Below are 5,000 nucleotides of genomic sequence, written 5' to 3'. Positions count from 1 at the left end.
ATATATATATATATATATATATATATATATATATATATATATATATATATATATATATATATATATTATAAAGGCAATGGCCTACAAGGCTTGTAGCGCTCTTTTAAGCATAGCACATATTCTCTGTAAATAGCCTGTAAATATTGTTTATGCATTTAGGCACAGAATCATCTGCGCTTCATTTTTATGTATGATTCATTATTATATGTCAAGCATGGGCTTTTATATTAATCATAATGTCAATGTCAGAAAACACAAATCCCCCAATTTCTCACCGGTTAGTCACCTGCCCAGCAGGTTGCTACATTGCCATCCGCACAGGTCAATGTACTCTGCCCGTCTCAGAAATAAAGCATCACTTGGCTATGGTCTGTCTGTCGTACCTCACAACTGGTGACCCCGGAGTTTTCTCTTAATGGATTTACAATGGCGATTTCCAAATTAATCATATTAGCTCGCAACTCCATTCACTTCAACACCATTAAAGGACTCATCACGGTGCAAGTTATTTTGTTTGCCGTTAGCAAAGTTTTGCTACGGTGTTTCCCTTAACGTACTCACAATGGCAATTTCACCTGAAATCGTTTGGGCTCGCAACTCCACATACCTCAACGCCACTAACAGACTTATTACCGCGCAAATCATTTTGTGTTCTGGCGTCTCCAAAAGCAGTTTTGTCATGGCAATTAGCGACTACTCTGCTGCTTGGAATTCCTACTCCGTTAGTACACTAAATACGGCTCACAACTGAGTTTTGGAGTGTGAGGTCAGATGACATATTCAGATGTCAGCCGTACCTCGCCCCTTGCAACCGAAGGGCATGGCGCAATATTCCCACAAGTACCGCAAACGGCCACATAGATGTCGATGGGACATATGTTACAGCTGCTTCCATTCACACTGGACGCATCAACGGTATGGTTTTAGCGTGCCGAGTCCCACTTCAGGTTGGCAAACATCACTGATGAAATAAGAAAATCGACATGATGATACCGCTGACACCGGATGCATTTAAAAGAATTTCTTCCTGGCTGAAACAGAGGCCGGGACCCATGAGGTACATCGACCTGAAGAAGATACTGACTTTGGTCTACGACTTCCTGGTACCCCTGAGGGCCCAGCACACCCTCGACCTGATGACAACGCCCTTCGGCAACATCTATCCCTAAACAGCCTGGGACGAACTGACGGACTTCCTCCAGCTGAACGAGCTCAACAGTGATGGGCGGCCCAAGGAGAAAAGCCTGTCATGGGAGATCTTCCTCCGTCACCTTCCCCAAAGCATACGCTCTCAGTTGGAGGGTGCCGAGGACCTGGACGTGCCATCGTTGGTCGCGAAGGCTGACACACTCCATCTGGCATTCCAGGCTGCCAGATATACCGCCACCACCTCCGTCAACGCCGTCACAGAGGAGACAGAAGAGTACCCGAAGGAGCCAGACGAGGTAGGGGTCAACATGATCCACAGCGGGAGATCCCAATACTCCCCCCCACGGCTTCCGCAGCACCGACTGCAGCACCAACGCCTGCAGCGTACCCAACAGCATCAATGACAACAACGAGAGGACCACTACCACAAGAGCCCCGATCATCCCAGAAGGTGCTACTTCCACCGAGTCTGGGGGAAAGGGGCATAGAAGTATGTCCAACCATGCGCCCATACAAAAAATTAGGTGGGTGACCCCTGATCACACGGGCTTCCACATCCTCGATGTCAACTCAGGAAAAGGGTTCCCGGTGGATATCGGCGCTACGGTGTCAACATTCCCACCTTCAAAGGATGACCACGGCCTCCCATCAGATGACAGAGCCTCCCTGGTTGCCACAAACGGCAGCCCCATCACCTGTTACGGGACGAGGGCACTGACGATATCCATCATGGGTCGGGATTACAGCTGGCCTGTCCTGATCACAGATGTCAAGGTGCCCCTCCTAGGCGCCGACTTCCTCACTCACCATGGACTACTAGTAGATGTGCGTCGCAAACGACTAGTCAACCAGGGGACCTACCGATCCCACCACCTCTCCAACGGGCCCAGCCTTCCCAGGGTGTGCTCAGTCACGCCCCATGAATAAGGTCGCATGCTGCAGGAATTCCAAGAGGTCTTCAAACCCGAGCTCCGCCAACTGGGGGGGGGGGGTTTCCCCGCCAAACATGGGATATTCCACCATATCTCAACAACGGACCTCCAAACCCACTGCAGGTTCAGATGCCTCCCGCCACGGAAGCTATAGGACACCAAGCGCACTTTCAAGGAGATGGAGTGCATGGGAATCTACAAAAAGGCGTCCAGCCCGTGGGTCTCTCCACTGCACATGATCAAGAAACCAGACAGGAGCTGGAAGCCCTGCGGTGATTATAGACGCCTAAACCTGGCCACGAAACCTGACCACTACCTGTTACCCAACATGCAGGATCTCACCAGAGCCCTCCATGGGTCCACTATTTTCTCCAAGATGGATTTCTTAAAGTCTTATTTTCAAGTCCCCGTGCACCCCAATGGCATCCCAAAGACGACCATCATCACCCCTTTTGGGTCCTACATCTTCTACTTGACGTTTGACCTGAGAAACGCTAAGGCGACCTTACAGCGTCTGATGGACAGCATCTTAGGGGACCTTCCCTTCTACGCCGTCTATGTCGACGATATCATCGTGTTCTCCAAGACACGGGAAGAACACGTGGGGCACGTGAGGATGGTTTTCAAGCTGCTGTAGGAGAATTGCCTCATGGTACGCTTCGACAAACGTTTGGGGCTAAGGTGGAGATCCTGGAGCATGAGCTCTCAAAAAGGGGCATGCGCCCCGTGGCGTCGAAGGTGGAATCCATAAACAAATTCCTGATGCCGACCTCCATGAAGTTCCTTCTAGAATTCATCGGCATGGCAAACTACTACCGGAGGTTCCTGCTCAATGTCACCAGTGTGATGACCCCCCTTCTCAACGTCCTGAATGGGAAACCGAAGGAGCTACAGTGGAGTCCCCCTCAACAAGAAGCCTTCAAGCAAACAAAGACTGCCTTCTGCAAGGCCACAACCCTGGCCTATCAGGACCCTGGGGCCCTGCTGAGGTTAACTACAGATGCCAGTAACATTGCATGTGGCGCCGTCCTGGAGCAGATGATCAATAACGTGCCCCAACCACTCCCCTTCTTCAGCAGGACGTTAAAACCACCCGAGACTCGCTCCAGCACTTTCAACCGTGAGCTTCTGGCAGTGTACCTCGGTGGCACTTCAAATACCTGCTGGAGGGAACCTCATTTACCTTCCAGATGGACCACCACCCTCTGGTCCACGCGTTCACCAAGCCTGGGGACTCATGGTCCACCCGACAGCAACGACACCTGGCGGCCATCTCTGAGTTCGGGTGCCCTATCAGCTATGTCCCAGGGAGAAAAAAACCCAGTGGCTGACGCTCTGTCAAGAATTAGCATCAACTCCATCCACATCAGGGTGGACTACGAGGACATCGCCCGGGAACAAACAGACGACTCATTCACAGCAGACGCGAGGTCCTGCTCGACCTCCCTTCCGTGGGAGGACATGCGATACCAGCAGAGGCTGCCCTCGACCTTTCATCCCACCGTCGAGAAGAAGGCTAGTATTCAACCTCATCCACGGTCTCTTGCACCCCTCATCGAGGACTACCACCAAGCGGATGACCAACAAGTTCGTGTGGCTGGGGATCAGGAAGGACTCACATGAGTGGGCACGTGCATGCATGGCGTGTCAAACCAGCAAGGTCGGCCGTCACACAGAGTCAGGAGTTGGCAGTTTCCCTCAACCCAAGCGACGGTTCGGACACATCCCCGTCGACATTGTAGGGTCCTTACCACTCTCAGGCAACACCAGGTATCTCCTCACAATCATCGACCATTCAACGAGGTGGCCGATGATGACTCCCATGACCAAAGCATTGATGGACACCAGCGCCCAGGCCCCTCACTCCAGCTGGGTCAGCAGTTTTGGGGTCCCGGATGACATGACCGACAGGGGACCTGCTTTCATCTCGGACCTGTGGGTATCCCTCTCCCGCCTAATGAGGGCCAACCTGCATACCACGATGGCCTACAACTCCACAACCAACTGCATGGTCGAAAGAAGCCATCGATCCCTGAAGGCGGCGTTAATGGCCCGATTCACAGACGAGCATTGAGTCAAGCAACTTCCCAGGGTCCTCCTTGGTCTTCGAACAGCCTTGAAAGCAAACAGCAACGCCTTTTCGGCAGAGAAAGTCTATGGGGAGACGCTCAAGGTCCCTGGCGAGTTTTCCCCTCCAATCCAGACACCGAAAACGTCAGCCTCGTCCAGCTTCATGAAAGGGCAGGGAAATTCACACCCTGCCACAAAACGTATGCAGACAGGACAAAGCACTTCAGGCCTGCCTCGCTAAACACCTGCCCCTACGTCTTCATCAGACAGGACGGTCACTCAAGATCATGGTCCACGGAGCAGAAGACTGGCTGACCATGGACAGATTAAAGCCTGCTCATACAGAAAGAGACGTCGACATGCACGAGCAGCAAGGGCGGCACCCACGAGTGCCTCCCCAAAGCAAACAAATAGAAGACGCAAGAAGCTCGACCAGATGCAGTTCAAAGAAACTACAACCAGCAGTCAAACCCCCTGGTTTTCCCTCACCGGGCAGCATCCTGCAACCTCATATCGAGGATAACGGCCCTCCAGTCCTAGTGTCCCGACGAAGGGGCCACCTGCAACCCATGTCTCGCTACAGAGACTATTATGCTTATTTATGTTTTACCCATTTATTTCTTTTCATACAATCATTAAAATGTTTCCTTTTTTCTTTGGGGGGGGGAGTAGTTGTAAGGACAACGTCCTACAACGCTTGTAGCGCTCTTTTCAGCATAGCACATATTCTCTGTAAATAGCCTGTAAATATTGTTTATGCATTTAGGCGTAGAATCATCTGCGCTTCATTTTTATGTATGATTCATTATTATATGTCAAGCATGGGCTTTTATATTAATCATAATGTCA

This window comes from Palaemon carinicauda, chromosome 29 (genome assembly GCF_036898095.1).
Source record: "Palaemon carinicauda isolate YSFRI2023 chromosome 29, ASM3689809v2, whole genome shotgun sequence".
In the NCBI taxonomy this organism is placed as follows: Eukaryota; Metazoa; Arthropoda; class Malacostraca; order Decapoda; family Palaemonidae; genus Palaemon; species Palaemon carinicauda.
The sequence above is the reverse complement of the archived record's forward strand: the minus strand, read 5'-3'. Positions refer to the sequence as shown.